Here is an 18,781-nt window from a genome sequence, read left to right on the forward strand (position 1 = left end):
TATATATATATATATATATATATATATATATATATATATCTAAGTAGTAACAAAAGTACTACTAAAATTCTCTAGTTCTCTCATTTCTTTAAATTTGATATTGATATATTGTCTTTATTTTATAACAACAGTAGAATTATAGGCAATGAGATGTGGCATATACAGGTAAATTGTTGCGACAATTAGTAATGAAGAGGGATATCCTCTGGGTGAGATATATTTATGAATTTTATATATTCACACCAAAATACTTACACCAAAATACTTACTTTTAGAGGCGAATCTAGAATATGAAGATCGCATAGGAACCATTAAAACGGATGCATGTTAGTCGAAGCGGGATGTCACGTGGCTCCGACACTGCTTCATCAGAAAATGTTGTTACACACACATAAACCAGTGCACCAAATCAAGTTTTGAGTTTAAGGGTGCACAAACTAATATATAATTCTTTTGTAGGTATATATACGTACATATACAAGATTTTTTTAATTCTTTTGTAGGTATATATACGTACATATACAAGATTTTTTAATACAGTTAACAGGTGCACGTGCACCACAATCATCAACGTTGATCCGCCTCTACCTACTCTATTATAATGATGGTTTTGTAGTAGAGAAGATACAAAAGGAGGTTAAATACAAGATAGAAGGGATATTAGGTACACAAATATCCTATAGATGTCATAGTTTAACTGTTTAATTCAAAGGTTATGCAATAGATGTTTCTTTTCATTTGAGGCCTAGCCAACTATAACACACTTTTGTTTGTCTATGGCCACATTTCACATTTTATGATAAAAAATAATAATTAATATCATGAATCCATGTCTAATCAGAGATCTCGATTTGAGCCTTATAAATAAAAAAAAAATCAATAGAAAGTATTTCACTCCTTTAATGATATACATAATGCGAATTTAAATTTATCAAAACCCAAACTATAACAGATGTCGAGTGGTAAACCAAAAAGAACCAAATAAAATCTAAGATTGGCTTTGTCATCAGGAATCGACAAAGTTAAAAAAAAAACTCATTAGTCAAAAGTGGCTACTTATTTTCTTTTCTCTGGCTAATCTTCCATTAAAAGAATAAAAAATGTATACCTTAAATTAAACTAATCAATTAACCTGTCTTGTTCGCCAAGAAGAACCACATTATAAAATGTGAAGCTCTTGGACTTACATTTCCATCAATCTAGCAACAATTACCATCTATATTCTCTTGTCTTTTTTTTAATTGTTCTTTATTTAAGTCTTCACTTGATTAATATATACTTTTTCTACTTATTACTAGAAAAAAAGATGGAAGGATAAGGCGAAAGTTAAGAAGTTTTACGCTGCCTTAAAATCATTGAGCCCAATTCAAATGGGCTAATGGAATATATTATGAGAATAGCCACTATAATAAGATATTTTATCGTATATAACCTCCCACCAAAATAGTAATTTGATAAAATATATTTTATATATACATGTTTATACATAACTAAGTTTTTTTTTCTTTGGTATATTTAGCTAAAGTTGTATAAGTCAATTGTATAAGTCGTATATGTATAAGTCATATATGTATAAGTTGTTAATTGTATATGTACATCTAATTTCTTTTCTTTTTTTACTTATATATTTGAATGTTTGTATATTATCATAGTGTATATTAAATAATTGTATATCTGTATATATATATTTACAGAATGTATATTGAGTGTGTACATATATATTTTGCACAGTGTATATAGAAATATACTATTCTTGAAATTATAAAAAATAAAAGAATGAGAAAGAGAGGGGGGGGGGGGGGGGGGGGGGGGGGGAGAGCGAGATAGAGGGATAGGAATAGAGGAAGGGGAGAGAGAGGCCAGAAAGAAGGAGAGAAAGGAAGGGATTTAAGGTATATATATGTTTTGTAATTATGCAAACTTTAGTCATGCCTTATAATTATGGACTAAAAGATACCTATATCTAAATTTTTGCCATTTTATAATGAAAAAAGTTACACATTTGGCCGCTTGTCGAAAATACGACTTATACAATTACCTCATATATACAATTAATATACAACTTATACATATATGCATATATAATTGACACATAATATACAATCGATAACAATTTAGTTGAATTAAGAAAATCTTCTATGAAAAAATACAACGAATGTGTAGGGGAAAACACAATATATCAGAAAATTTGGAAGAAGAATAGAAAGAAAAATATTCTTTGATATATGTTAGAATAAACTTTGAGTTTTGTTGAATTAGGAGGAATACATACTGCTGCTAAAACGTCCAATAAAAGAATGACCTATTGCTAAACATTCCAATCAACTAAGAGATAAAATAAAAAATTAATTATGAAAGAAAAAGTTTTATTTGCCTTTGATATATACATTAACTATATCATATAATTATTAAAAATTATTAACTATGAATTGTAATTTTTTAAAATATTAATCATACTATGTAATTATTAAATTATTTTATCTATAATGTGTAATTTTTTCTTATATAAAATCCAAATGTTTTCCACTACTAGCTTGACAAATCGTTAACATTCATAGCCCAAGTGGTTCTGATCCACTTATCAGAATGTCAGTAAAAATTACATGGGCCAACAAATTTTGGGCCGTTAATTCAACTGTTATGAACCAATTCTTTCATATTGAAAAAAAATACATAAAGTAGCATATTTAATTATTAAATTACAAAAATAACAACACTTTTATCAAATCATATTTTGTAGTATATATATTTGTATGTATTTGTATTTTTGTAGCAACAGTTTGCAAAAATACAAAATACATATCGATCATAAGGGTAGTAAAAATCATATGTATTTGTATTTTTGTAGCATTTGTTTGCAAAAATACAAAATATAACTTGCTATATTATGTAATTATGAAACTGTTGCTATGAAACTCATAATTAAGGGGATAAGTATGCTATTTCTGAATTTTGCCCTTGGAAAAAAAGAGAAATGATAAGGGGATTATAAGCCAAATGGGGCCTACCTATTAGACTAGTCTTTTGGGTTGGGCTCTCCCGTTTGGCTTATAACATTAGTGCTTTCATTGAGAGTCCCACGCGTTGGGCCGTGACTCGAAGTGGTGGCCTGCGTGTCAGGAGTGGTGGCCTGGACCCAAGAGGGGTGCCGTGACCAACGAGGATCGATCCACGCGTGGAGCCGCAACTCGGAGTGGTGGCCTGGACCCAAGAGGGGTGCCAGTCGTGACCAATGAGGTCGTTGGTTCTCAAGCGGAAGCGATTGTAATGAATCAATTGTCCCAGATTGAAAAAATAGAGAAATGCTAACGGGGTTATATACCAAATGAGTTCTCCCACCTACTAGACTAATCTTTTGGAGTGAGTTCTCCCGTTTGGTTTAAAACTTCGAGGAATAATAAGACTTTCTGAACGAAAAAAGTGCATAGTTAAAGTTATGAAAAAGTGTGCATGTTTGTCAAAGCAAGGTGTCACATGACATCGATACACTTCATCAGAAAGTGTTGTTACACACACATAAAACCGAATGTACTAAACTAAATGAGCTAAAGCAACACAAGAAGAATGGGACAATGAGGATTCAAACACAGAACATAATACTCGCGTAGAGGGACCAAGGCCAAACCAGTGCATTCAAATTAACTTTTGAGTTTTAAGTGTGCACAAACTATTAGTCTATTATCCTTTTGTAGGTATATATACATGACTTTTTCGTAGTTAACAGATGCACGTGCCTCAATTATTAATGCGGGTCCGCCTCTGCCTACTCTATTATAGTGATAGTTTTATAGTACAGAAAATACAAAGGAGGTTAGAATGTTAGATACAAGATAGAAGGGATATTAGGTACACAAATATCCTATAAATGTCATAGTTTAACTGTTTAATTCAAAGGTTATGTAATACTTGTTTCCCTTCATTCTGAGGCCTTAGCCAACTATAATACACTTTTGTTTGTCGATGGCTATATTTGACATTTATTATAAAAAATAATAATTAATATCTTAGATTCATGTTTGATCAGAGATCTCGTTTCGAGTCATAAAAATTTAAAGAATAGTACTAATAGAAATTGTTTTGCTTCTTTAATGACGTACGTAATGCGAATTCAAATTTACCAGGACCTAAACTAGTGTAACGAATATCAAGTGGTAAACAAAAAAGAACCAAATAGGATCTAGCTTGGCTTCGTCAATAAGAATCCACACTCTAAACTCATTAGTCAAAAGTGGCTACTTATTTTCTTTTCACTGTCTAATTACCTTAAATTAATTTAAACTAATCAATTTACCTGTCTTGTTCACCAAGAAGCACCATATTATAAAATGTGAAGCTCTTGGACTTACATTTCCATAAATCTAGCAACAATTACCAACTATATTCTCTTGTCTCTCTTTTCTTAAATTTTTTTAGTCTAAATCTTCACTTGATTTATATATACTTATTCTACTTACTACTAGAACAAAATGAAGGATAAGGAGAAAATTAACAAGTATTATGTTGCCTTAAAATCATTTTTATCTTGCTTCTATATATTGAGGATGATACCAAAAAGGTGAAAAATTCAAATATTGTAACATCTCATTTGGGACCAGAAGGAACAATGGTTAGTGCAGCCAAACACTTCTCTTCTGCCCATAAGGTCAGGTTAATTTAGCTGCTTATGTGTAACATAGACAGAATCAAGATTTAAAGTTTATAAGTTATGAAATTGTCTTCAAAGTTGTAGCTCATTTTAGTTACTAGTAAACAGTAATTTACAATTTATATATTTATATATGTTTGATGGACTTTCTAATATACAAACAACGTCTAAGCAAAAGTTACTATGTTCTTGTTGAAAAGATATATCACTTTCTATAAAAGGTTACTCTATACTTAGTCGGTGTCAGTCAAAGGCTGAAGCTGACGAAGCAGCCGCCTTAGACCTCATGTTCTTGGAGGCCTTAAATATTTCTATGCATACAGAGCCGGCTTAAGGGCTAGGCGAGCGAAGTGATTGCTTTAGGCCCACAAATAATTTAGGCCCCAAATTAATTATTATAAGTTGACCTTATGTGTTATATTTTGGAAAAAAAAAATAATTAAACGAAGTAACAAACAAATACAAGTAGTGAAATTTTATTATAATATCAAAATCAAATTTTAGAATTTATTCTACTATTCTAATTAGTTTCTATTCTATTTAATTTGAAATTTTTTATTTATGGATCTCAATTTATGTGACATACTTTACTTATTATTCTACTTTGAAAATAACAATTAACAATTTTGTATTTAAAAGGCTAGAAAAATACACATCAAATAATGTATGCATGATTTTTATAAAAATAAAAAAAATTTAAAGCCCCATAGTGAATTTTAATTTTAGGCCACCTGATAGGTTGAGCTGCCCCTGTATGCGTATTATAGTCCATAGGTAACTTATGTAAAAATAAAATTAAAAAAATAGATTTAGTCTTTTAATGGATAAGGTATTATAGCTTTCATACCTTTTATATTTAAGTTTATCTAGCACACTTTCTTTTTAATTTGTTTTAAAATAAAAATGATACCTTCTATATTTGAAAAATTTAACTTTAAGTTTTCCTTCTATTCTTAATGAGATACTTTATAATTACACAAATATCTAAAACTTGTTTTAATCATAAGATCAAAATAAAAAAGAAATTAAAAAAATAAAAATGTTCCTAGTCAACTAGTACTACATAAATTGAATAGGACAAAATAATAACTTTGCCTTTTCGAATGATATATATATCGTATATAATTTTTCTTTTACGAAAAAACTTAAGGCCTCTATGTGAGATTTTGCTTTAGATCACCATATTAATTAAGTTGACCTTGTACTTAGTGCTCGAACAATCGAACCAAAATCATTGATTAAAATACTAAAAAAAGTACTTTAGTGATTATAATTATTAAGTGGGTTTTCTAAATATATATACACGATCTAGTAAAAGTTACTGGTTCCGTATCGATATCTTTGCCGTGCAAATTTGAACATTTTAATTTGTTGCTGAAACTCGTATCTATTCGTGGTAGTCTGTTTTTATGTAGCGTATGATGTAATCTTGAACATTGTAACCTTTTGCAATTTTTTCTTTCGTATTGCTTTATCAGTAAAATGGTTTACTGGATTTACTGGATCAAAAAAGAAGGAATACCTGTATCATCAAATATCTTAAGATTTTGAACTAGATTAGATTTTCGAGGGCTCTCGAAACAAGTATGTATTTTTCACTAGCACAATTAGATTAGGTGATGACTATGCAATATCTATGATCTCTGAATATGTGGTTATGTCCGTCCAAAAGACTATAACTATACAAACTACGCGGTCTGGTGAAAATTCTTGGTTGGAGGCGATGGAACAAAATTGGGCATTTATAGAAATTTATTTTCCATGTTATTGATCTGGATTAAGATAAATGTGACAGCTTCAATTCTCTGCAAAACATAAATTTCAACATATAATATTACTCTTCATTTCACAAAACAAAAGAAGGCGCAATGGGAACTACGGATGGTAAATTCAGTCCATATTTATGAAAAAAGTCCATTTAACCCACCTATCCTTAAAGTTTCAGTTTTTTTTCTTTTCTAGTTTTTTTTTTTTTTTATTCTCTTTTCCTTTAATTTACTTTTATTCTTTTTTATTTTTTTTTTTACTCATTCCTTATAATTTCTTTTTCTCTTTCTCATTTTTTCATCTATTTTCTTATTTTTTAATTTTTATTTCTTTTTTCTTTGTATTCTTTTTTTTTCGCTTTCCCCTTTCTCATTCTTATTTAGTCATTCGTATTCGCTTGAGACCTACATGAGTTAATAAATATAAGCTTCTAATTATCCCATTTAACCTATATAATTCATAACATCTCTTATCAATTAAATATAATTCATAGTCTCACTCCTTTATTATTATTATTTTTTTCTATCTTTTATTTCTCTTTCTTTTTTTCTTTAATTTACTTTTTTTTCTTTTTCATTTTTTCCACTTATTTTTTACTCGTTTCTTACACTTTTTTTCTTTCTTCTTTTTCATCTTTTTTTCTTTTTCAATTTTATTTCTTTGCATTCTTTTTTTTTTGTTTTGGATTTTCGTTTCCCCCTTTTTCTTTCTTGGCTCGTCATTTTTGTCATTTTTCTTATTTTTTTATATTCTTTTCCTCATCTTTTTTTTGTCATTGCATTTTATATTTTTTACTTTAAATTTATTTGTATCATACCATATATTTCAAATAAATTTATTATTTCTATTTGAATAGTTTAGTTGTCAATATGTGCAATTTATCATTTGTATTTATATACAAATAAGTATATGAATTAAAATCAACATGGGTTGTGGTACAGTGGATGAGGCTGCTCCACCCTTAACCAGAGGTTGAGGGTACGACTCTGGTTATGGAGAAAACTTTGTTGGGAGTGCTGCCACCTTAATGGGCGCTGCAACGCCCGATCCGAATTAGTCGGGGCTCTAATGCAGGCACCGAACACCGGATGAAAAATAAAAAAAAAAGTATATGAATTAATTATATTTTCTTGAGACTAAAATATATATGGCTGAGGATCCACATAGCCCTCGAATTATAAATGTTAGATGAATATAAATCAATATGCGCTTATGGTATTTTCGTTATCATAAAAAAAAAAGAAGGAAACCAAAAATAGAAAAAAATAATAAAAAAGTAGAAAGAGAGGTAGAAGTTAGAGATAGAAGAGAGAAAAAAGCATAAAGAAAGAATTGCAGAAAAAAATCCAAAAAATAGAAAAAATAATGAAAAAGGAGAAAAGCAAAAAGAAAAAAGATGATGGCGAAAACAAATATACTGAGTGGTTACGATATTTTAGTCATCATTCATAATTTGTACTCGACTTAATCATGTTCTTCAAAAATAAAAAAAATATAAAACATAAAATACAATCAAAAAGGAAAAAAATGAGAAAGAAGTAAAAATAAAAATAGAAAAAAAGGAGACTAAAAAGGAAAAGAAAAAAAAGAAAAAAGAAAGAGAAACAAAGGGTAAAGGATAGAGATAAAAGAAAAGACAAAAAAATAAAAAAAGAAAGAAAAAAAAGAAAACCAGAGGCTACATATAGAAGAGAGAAAAAAAACTAAAAAGAAAAAATAAAAAAAAAATGAAAAAAATGTCAAGTTGATATGATATGAAAATTTTAAGTTTTTGACTTAGGAGTTAAAGTGGGTTGAAACCATTTTTACCAAATCCATATTTAACCAAATTCATATTTACCCATATTTATATGCGCAGATTGCAATCCAAACCATTTTTGCTCGATCCATATTTAACCCATCCAAATCCAATCCAATCCGTCCATTTGCCACCCCTAATGGGAACAAAATGAAAATAGATTCAGGAGATTCACGTCTCATGTTTAAAGAGAACACAGAAAATTAGTTCATGCTATCCTTAAAACTTCACAAAACAGAAGATGAATATTGTTTCGAGTTCTACAGAGGCCTATAACAATAAATCCCTGAAATATTATCGAACATCTTTCCCTGTGACATTCCATTTCTACACATAAGAAGGCCTTGAAGTGTTCCAGAAATGCAATTATGTATATCAGGAAATAATTTTGAGATAATAATTGATAGTTGAGTACTCTCTTGAGAAATTAACTCCTCCATTCGACCGGACAAGAAAATAATCCAATGTATTTTTTGGTCATTTTCTTTGTGATACAGTTGATATGTTGTTGTCTTGCTGAGATGAGAAAGAAGGACATGAAATTTTGTTCAACTTTTGGATCATGCAAGGAAATACAGTCATGAGTGGATTCATTATTCCACTCCCATTAATAGCATCGGGATTCCTAATCTTTGGTACGGTAAAACAACCAGCAAACCTTAAGTGGATTCATCAATCGACTCTCATTTGCAGCACGAGGACTCTTAAGCGTACCAGAACCTAAATTATAGGCTACATTGATAGAGTATATGAAAGGAAATGAAATTTTTGATGAATAAAGATATAAGAAGACAAATCAAAACAAGTAACGAATACAAGAGATGTTGGTGAACACTAACCTTTAGAAGCTTGCACTGCTTATTTGCTCTGTTCAGTCATTTTAGCGTTTTTGAGATTTTGCTCTGTTCAGTGATTTTAGCGTTTTTGAGATTTTGAGGGTTTGTATATCCTGCTGTTTCTAAAAATCGTTGCAGTGGGCTCTTTCAGGAAACGAATTTCAAACTTGACCTCCAGGCTTGCTAAAACCCCCTCGAGTCACGGTTGCCATGGATTTTGTTGTCACAGACTCGTAACTCTTGAGGAGCCAACCATGTTTAGCGGATTTCTATTTTTATTGACGCGTGATGGTAGACTGAGTGCTTCTTCAATTATATCTTGTTTTCCCAGTCAATACCTCGAGAACCAGGAAACTTATATGGATATCTTGATTGATGTAATTAGACACTATGATAGACATTAAGATGCTTCCTTGAAACCCAGGATTTTGTCATCACACGGAAAATAGGTGTAGTTTTCTTAGTATTCTCACATAATGGATGGACAATGGATCTTCATGCCAAATTCGTTATAGCCATACAACAACCTGGTGAAGGAGGTAAGTTTACATCGCAAATGTGATGCAATTTCTTCAAATGTTGTCAGTCCCCGACATTTATGGGCACAGAGATCCTATCTGGCTAATTTCAAATAATAACTAGTAGTTGAATGATCGTTTGAAAAATTATATCTTCCATTAGATTGGACAAGAAAATAATCCAATATATATGTTGGTCATTTTCTTTGTGATATAGTTGATATGTTGCTGGGATGAGAAAGAAGGACATGAATATTTGTTCATCTTTTGGATCAAATAGTAGTAACCCCGAGGAGCAACTTCCTCCTCTAGACGTTCCAATAAGACATAAGAGGTGACTGTGTGACAGCTGCATCCGTAATATTGTAGCTGATGAAAGTGCAGTAGATGAAACTGATGATGTGTCTATGAACACTGGCTTTATTAATGTGAATGATTCCATAGATACTAGTGACAATAAGATCATTTCGACAGGGATTGATGCGCAATCTGGTAAAAAACAAGACTATTGGAGTTGGTTATTTTTCCTTAATTTTTCTAGTGGTATGATACATATATAGTGCAATTTGCTTTCTATTTGAACTAGATCTGAAGGTTTTAGATTTGAGAAGATTGGCAATCGAGCTACAGAGGTGATTGTATCTAAGCAACACTCAACTCGAGAAATAGAAACAAACAACTAAAAAATGTACTGTAGGTTGTTGAGATAAGTATGCTTCTTAAATGCGGTTCATTGAAGTTCATAGGGAACATGTTTGGATTCAGTACATTGGAATGATTTCCATTTCCCGAGAAGTGATTAAACGTATTGAAATGATTTCCACGAGAATAAGTGCCAATATGATTTTGTCATTCTGCATTGAAAAGGTTGTAGATTTTGGATCAAGTCATTCAACCCTGTGAAGAAATCATTCAGTGGAATTAAAGAATGTACTACTGGTGACCGGGGTAATATGCTTCTTGAAATGGTTCGTTGAAAAATACCTTATCTATGTAGAGAGGACTTCATCTTCCCTGCGGTGACATTGATAGAAATCATCAACAACAATAAAGGGACGTCAAGTAGAAGTACTCATCATTTCTTAATTAAAGAGTCCTTAAATAGATAAAAGCTACTAATAACAGAACAATTCTGTTAAACCTAATTATTCTCATCTAAACTGTTTCCACTAATCCTATAGCCTAAGCGCTAGGAAACAACTTAATTGTCTCATACAATAGCAACAAACAATCAACTAACCCACAAATAGGGAAAGGATGTCTCTTACTTCTCAATGGAAATGGAGAAGCATTGAAGGCTTGGAATATTTCATTTAATATTTTATCTATTTATCTTAATAGTTTGTTAAAATATATTTATTTTAAAACATCATTTATATGTATTGGCATTCCAATTTTATTTGCTATTATTTTATGTTCTATGAATGTGTTAGAAGTAATTAAAAAGGCAAGAAATTACAAATCCAAATTCTAGAAATTAATTTTTCTGTTCACGAAGGAGAACTAGAATTAAATCAAATTTTCTTAGAAAACATTATATTGGAGAGGATCGTTTCCCCCAAATTAGTTAGTTTTAACGAACATTATAAATTTAAAATTTAGGAAGTTTATGTAAAAGAATAAGGTCATTGCTATACGTAATTTATAATTTGTTTCAAACATAACCTTGCTATATAAATATTAATAAAATAATATTCTCAAAAAATCTGACAGCAGTTATTAAAAAAAAACAATCGGGGAACACCAAAGAAGCTGGGGAACCCATAAAGCTCGTTGCTGCTAAAACGTCCTGCCGTCTCACCCTCCCTTCTACTTTAAGCAAGACAATCTTCTCCGTTCGAATTGTCATAGTTAGATTTTATCAAATGGCAGTTGAGAAAATGAGCTGTAGATGCTCTGTAGTTGTCAATTGAAGCAGTCAACTAAGAGTAATGGAGAGAAAATTGATTTTCATTGAATCTACTTTTTAGTTACATTGGGGCTATTTATATATATAGCAGAATTGGTAACCGCCCATGTGACTAGTTTAATGACTATATTACCCTCTAGTCTAACTATTACATCAGCATTCTAATTACTACTACCGTAATATCAATACTCCCCCTCAAGCTGGAGTATGAAAAGGATCAAGAACTTCAAGCTTGGAAACCAATATGACTGATCTTGAGCAACACTGAGGCCCTTGGTGAGGACATCTGCTAGTTGAGATGATGTAGGAATGAATTGAGGACTTAATAAGTCTAAGCTTAATTTTTTCCCTAACAAAGTGACAATCTATCTCAATATGCTTGGTCCTTTCGTGAAAAATAGGATTAGAAGCTATTTGGATTGCTGCTTTATTATAAAAAAACAATGTAACTGGAGATGATATCTCCACATTCAGCTCATGTAGGAAACCATTTACCCAAGTTGCTTCAGCAACAGTTGCAGCCATACTTCTATATTCTGCTTCTGTAGAACTTTTACTGACAGTTTGTTGTTTCTTGGATTTCCAAGAAATTAGTGAATCTCCCAGCTTTATCACATAGCCTGTCACTGACCTTCTTGTATTTGGGCATGATGCCCAATCTGAATCACAGAAGAAAGTGAGTGTGTTTGCCTCTCTTTGTGGATAGAAAATACCAAGTCCTGGACTTCCTTTGAGGTACCTGACAATCCTCAATGCTGCATCTAGATGTGAATGTTTAGGTCTTTACATGAATTGACTCAATACTTGCACAACAAAACATGTATCCGGCCTTGTAATAATGAGGTAGATCAATTTCCCAATCGATCTTTGATATCCAGTGATGTCATCCAGTTCTGCATCACTGACATGTCCAACATGGTTATCATACTCCACAGTGGTAAGCTTACCATTAGATTCAAGATGTGTATGAGCTGATTTTGCACCACTAAGACCAACCTCTAAAATTAGTTTAAGGCAGTATTTCCCCTGATTGAGCAGGATCCCCTTGTGTGACCGCGTTACTTCTATCCCCAGAAAATACCTCAAGTTTCCCAAGTCCTTCACCTTGAAGTTGTCATGTAGGACAGACTTGACTTCATCAATTAATTTTGAATCACTGCCAGTGATTACCAAGTCATCTACATATATAAGAATAAGCACAATCTCTGAACCCTGTCTCTTAGTAAACAAAGAATGGTCATAGGCACTTTGTATGTAACCAGCTTTAGTCAAGGCTGTAGTCAACTTGATGTTTTATTGCCTGGAAGCTTGCTTGAGACCGTACAAAGATTTAACCAACCTACATACCTTCTCCTCCCTCTGTTGGTGAAATCCCTGAGGCAAACTTATGTAAACCTTCTCATCTAAATCACTATGCAGGAAGGCATTATTGACATCCATATGGAGCAAAGGCCAGTTTTTTGAAGCTGCAACACTGATGATAAGTCTCACTGTGACCACCTTGATAACAGGGGAAAATGTGTCATGATAGTCCAAGCCCTCTTTCTGATTGTACCCCTTAGCTACAAGCCTAGCTTTAAATCTTTCCACCTCACCATTAGCCTTGTGTATAATCTTATAGACCCATTTAGAGCCAATAGATTTCTTCCCTGTAGAAAGTATGACTATTTCCCATGTCTGATTTGCTTCCAAGGAAGCTATCTCTTATTGCATAACATCCACCAATCTTGGATCTTGTGAAGCTTCTCTGAAAGAATGAGGCTCAGTACACGCAGAGAAAGCTGACAAGTATGATTTGTAAGTAGGAGACAGAGCAACATAAGAAACAAAATTTGAAATAGGGTAAAGAAAGTGACCTGTGAGTGTTTTGCCAGGCTTCTTCCCAATATAGTCTTGCATCCATATAGGTGGTTTAGTGGACCTAAGAGTTCTTCTAAGCTCTCCATGCACAACAAAATTAGTTGGCTGATGTATGTCTGCCACAACATCCTCAGTTTGAACAACAGAATAAGCAGGATCAACTGCCACTTCAATAACTGAGTCAAGTCTAGATGAACGACCAGATTCCACATTTGAATCAGGAGAGGGAATTTGTAGCTTAATAACTGGAGCCATTCCTTCTGGTGAAGGTATGCAGTCGTGTGAAATGAAAGAAAGATCAAATTGGTCTGAGCAAAAAATGTTATCCAATTCACCTCTGACACCTATAAAAGGGAAATAACATTCCCTACAACTAACATCTCTACTTACAAATGTAGTTTGTGTATCCAAATCAAACAACTTATAGCCCTTTTGAGTATCTGCATAGCCTATAAAAACAACTTTCTTAGCTCTAGGCTAAAACTTATCCCTCTTAGGCAAAGCGGTTCCAAAACATAAACAACCAAACACCCTCAAGTGATCAAATAAATGAGGCTTTTTATGTAGTATTTCATAAGGAGATCTACCATTAAAGACAAAAGTAGACAGCTTGTTGATCAAATAAATTGCAGTATTCACACAATCACCCCAAAATCTATTTGGAATGCAATTTTGTAATTTTAAAGCTCTTGCTACTCTAAAATATGTCTATGTTTTCTTTACACAACACCATTCTGTTTTGGAGTATATAGGCAACTGCTTTGATGAATAATGTCATAAGAAGAAAACAAGTCTGGACAACCAGTATTGAAGAATTCCCTTTCATTATCTGATCTCACAATTTTTACAACAGCATTATATTGAGTCTTGACTCTAAGTAAGAAATCTTTAAGTACAACAATGACCTCGGATTTAGATTACATCAGGCACACCCAAGTATACCTGCTAAAATTATCTACTATAGTAACAAAATAAAACTTTCGATAATAGGTAGGGACCTTGAAGGGACCCCAAACATCCACATGAATGAGTTGAAACATTGCACTGGTCTTGCTTTCACTCATAGGAAATTTGAACCTGGCTTGTTTTGCCTGCGGACAGATCACGCAGCTTTGTTGTGTCTCTTTATTTATTTTGTTCATCATGAAGGGAATATGCTTGAAAACCTCTATTGAGGGATGTCCTAGTCTCAAATTCCAAACTTCAGAATCAATATTAGTCTGTAAAACTGCACAAGCTATAATAGAATCATCTTACTTTAACCAATACAAGCCATCACTCTCTTTACCGATCCCCAATACCTTGCCACTGTAAAGTGCCTGAAACACACAAAATTTTGCATAGAAGTTGACTGAACAACACAACTTTTTTGTCAGTTTGGAGACAAATGACAGATTAAACTTAAAATCTGGAACAAACAAGACATTCTTAAGAGTGTGGTTCTTCAATATTACTGTGTCTCCTATGTGAGATATATTGTACTTACTACCAGTTGGTACTTGTACTGCATTACTTATGCTTTTATCAACGAGCTTGAGGTTATTTAGAACTTTTCTAAGAGAGGTAATATGATGTGAGGCTCTAGAATTCACTATCCAGTCACAACCATCTGTTTTAGACAGTAAAGCAAATATACCTACCATATTAGAGGAGTAACTGATTGTGGCTTCATCTGGTCTAGACAAGTCCTGCTTCTCCCTTTCTTGGAGCTTCTTATAGTGTTCATACTGACTGTTTGACAAGTATTGGCCGGCACCGGGAACTGGCTCATCAGCAACAACATGATGAGCATATCTTCTCCATTCTGCTCCATGCATTTTCTTCTTACTCTTGAAGTCAGCTGGATAACCCACATTTCTGTAGCAATCCTCTGTCAAATGCCCCTTATAACCACAGCTACAATAAGTATCTCCTGATTCATTATGTGCATTGTTACCAAATTTCTTTGGCTTGTAATTCTAGACTTGTTTCTTTCCTGCAAATAGACTCAAAGATTCTCTGTTGATGTCAACTACACCCAGTATTCTCTGGCTCTCCTCTTGCACAACCACAACATATGCTTGGTTTAAAGACAAAATTAGATTTCTCAACAAAATATCACTTCGCACATGACTATAGCTTTCATTTAACCCCATGAGAAATTGCAACAAACGTTGATTGTTCAAATGTGCAATATAAGGTGCTGATTCATCACAATCACAAGTAGGTGGAGTAGGTACTAACAAATCCAATTCATCCCAATAGTCTTTCATTTTTGAGAAATACGTTGTTACGGAATCTGTACCTTGAGTATGAGTTGCAATTTCTCTCCATAATTGATAAACTCTAGTGAAATTCGACTTGTCAAATCTCTCTTTGAAGTCTTCCCATACCTTTTTTGCAGTAGAAGCCAATACGATACTCGAGACCAGCTCAGGTGCAACTGTACAACTTATCTACGATAAAACTAGAGCATTGCATCGATCCCACTGTCGTTTGGTTTGTACTAACTTCGTAAGCAACTTTCGTCGATGAACCCTAATTTGTTCTTTCCTAACAACGCAATTGTGAGAGATCGACTCCACAATGTGAAGTTTTCTGGTCCCGTTAATTTCAATCCAATAAGCACAGAGCCTGGAGTATCACTAGGTTGTAGAAATAATGGATGATTGTAATCTATTTGTGTGGTCTGTGATTGTCCAATCTGAGTAGCTCCACTTTCTACCATGGTCGACCTTTCTACCAAGCTTCATCAATAGTGATCTCAACCAGGATTGATCTAGAGACTGATGTACGCAAGTACCATGAGAAAATGAGTTGTAGATGCTTTGTAGTTGTCAGTTGAAGCAGTCAACTATGAGTAATGGAGAGAAAATTGATTTTCATTGAATCTACTTTTTCAGTTACATTGGGGCTATTTATATATATAGCAGAATTGGTAACCGCCCATGTGACTAGTGTAATGACTATATTACCCTCTAGTCTAACTATTACATCAGCATTCTAGTTACTACTACCGTAACATCAATAACAGTTTCTATATATGTTATTGAGGAGAGGATGGATACGAAATCAGTTTTCCCACAACGTAGGGTTATCCCGGTCTCATTAGTAAAGCGAAAGTGCAAAAATATGTTCATTCGATAAAATAGAGGCCAACAAGTGTTTAAGTACTTCTACAGAGGGCTATAACAATTGATCAATAAAAATTATCGAACATCTTTCCATGTGACATTCCATTTCCACATAAAAAAGGCCTTGAAGTGCAACAACGTACATCAAGGATGATAGCTTAAATATATATAATTATTCTAGTTATTACTAGAAGAAAATGAAGGATAAGGAGAAAGTTAACAAGTTTTATGCTTCTATATTATTGAGGATGATACCAAAAAGGTGAAAAATTCAAATATTGTAACAACATGTCATTTGGTAGCAGAAGAAACAATGGTTAGTGCAGCCAAACACTTCTCTTCTGCTCATAAGGTTCGGTTAAAGAAGATTTGAAACTTATGAGTTATGAAATTCTCTTCAAAGTTGTAGCTCGTTTTATTTACTAGTAGATAGTAATTCACAGTTTATATATTTATGTATGTTCGATGAATTTTTTAATATAACGACAACATATAAGCAAAAGCTACGTAATACGTTCTTGTTGAAAAGATAGATCACTCTTTATAAAAGGTAACTCTATACCTAGTTAGTGCCAGCCAAAGGCTGAAGATGCTAAAGCAGGCGCCTTAGGCCTCATGTTCTTGGAGGCCTAAATATTTATATACCTATTAAAGTCTATAAGTAATTTTTTTTTTTTTAAAAAAAAACTAAAATTAGTCTTTTAAAGAATAAGGTATAATTTTCATACTTTCTATTTCAGTTTATCTAGCGCACTTTCTTTTTAGTTTGTTTTAAAATAAAAATGATACCTTCTATATATGGAAAATTTAACGTAAAGTTTTTTTTTTTTTAATGAGATATGTTATAATCACACAAATATTTAAGACTTGTTTTAATCATAAGATTCAAAAAATAAAATAAAAATAATAAAAAGGTGCCTAGTTAGTTAGTACCACATAAATTGAAAGGGCCAGAATAATAACTTTGCATTTTCGACTGATATACACATTGTATATAATTTTTTCTTTCACGAAAAAGCTTAAGGCCACTCTATGAGATTTCGCGTTAGGTCCCATGTTGATTGAGCTGGCCCTGTACTTAGTGCTCAAACAATTGACCCAAAATCATTGATTAAAATACTAAAAAAGTACTCACCGCTCCACCTCCAATCCTTGTTAGTGTGGATATAAAATTTAGCTTGAAGGCAGGCAAAGACGTAGCAACTCGATTACAAATCCCTCTTTGTATTACTTAAACAATAAAAAGAAAATTAAAACTCAACTCAATATAGATAAACTACGAGGCATGTCAACTATGAAATAAAAAGATTAAATTGAAATACGAAGGATAGGAACAAAGGGAGATGAGAAACTTAGAAGTGGGGATCGATGAGATGACTACAGATTTCCCACAATAACTTTCCTTGCCACTTCTCTTCTTCATACATGCTATTTATCACACACCACCGAGTCCCACACATGATTTTCTCATTTTCTAAATTTTCCCTCGACCATAGTTTTGACCCAAGTCGTTCATAACTATAGTCTAGGATTGAAGCATTTTTTTTCTTTTTTTGGTTTTCCACTTGGTGTTTGATGCTCATATTTAATTCTTGATTAATCTGAATTGCACGCTGCAGGGCCCATTCTGGGGTAGTGCTCCCAACAAAATTTTTTTCATACCTAAAACTTGAACCTGAGACCTTTGATTAAGAGTGGTGCAGTCCCACTATTATACCACAATCCACGTTGATGGAATGAAACATTCTAATATATATGCTGAGATTGTATAATACTTGAATAAAGTTTACATTCTCCTAATATTAAATCGACACAAGAGTGTAAAGAAAAGTCAAAAGATTTTTTTTGTGATTTGTGATACAATGTTTATAGACGTCCTGTCAATTTTCAATCAATTAATATTTATTAGTCTAACAACAGAGACCATTAGTAAGGATAAGAACGATCAAATAAAATTACTAAGCACTCTATTACATGCATTGCCTATCGATTAATGAAATAAGTGAAAAATTATGATTACAGTGTGTTAGAGTTGTGACCCGAATTTTGTTGGTCCGGCTTTGAAAGTTTCGTGATATGAACCTTTATGTTTTTGGGTCTGGGACCTATTTGCACGCACGTACTATATAAGTGCGATTTAGTGGGTTATTTTCATTATTTAGAAAATTCAACCTTCTCCACATTGTACTCTCTCTCCATTATAGTGAAACCTCCTTTGCCTCTGCCCGTGATTTTTCCCGCAAGGGTTTCCATGTAAATCTGTGTGTTATTCTTGATTTCTTTTACTTGTGGTTTGCTTATTCTGTTCGAATCCTAACAAACTGGTATCATAGCC

The 18,781-nt window shown here is 32.6% G+C and overlaps 1 long non-coding RNA gene across 1 annotated transcript; it reads right to left on the minus strand.

Annotated features, from left to right (window-relative positions):
• Positions 1 to 8,852: 8,852 nt before the first annotated feature.
• On the minus strand, positions 8,853 to 18,297 carry LOC124888628. The gene is made up of 2 exons (XR_007047149.1): positions 9,050 to 18,297; positions 8,853 to 8,942 (listed from the first exon to the last, which is right to left on the minus strand). It is a non-coding gene; the product is annotated as an uncharacterized LOC124888628 (long non-coding RNA).
• Between the last annotated feature and the right edge of the window lie 484 nt (positions 18,298 to 18,781).

This window comes from Capsicum annuum, chromosome 11 (genome assembly GCF_002878395.1).
Source record: "Capsicum annuum cultivar UCD-10X-F1 chromosome 11, UCD10Xv1.1, whole genome shotgun sequence".
Lineage (NCBI taxonomy): Eukaryota > Viridiplantae > Streptophyta > Magnoliopsida > Solanales > Solanaceae > Capsicum > Capsicum annuum.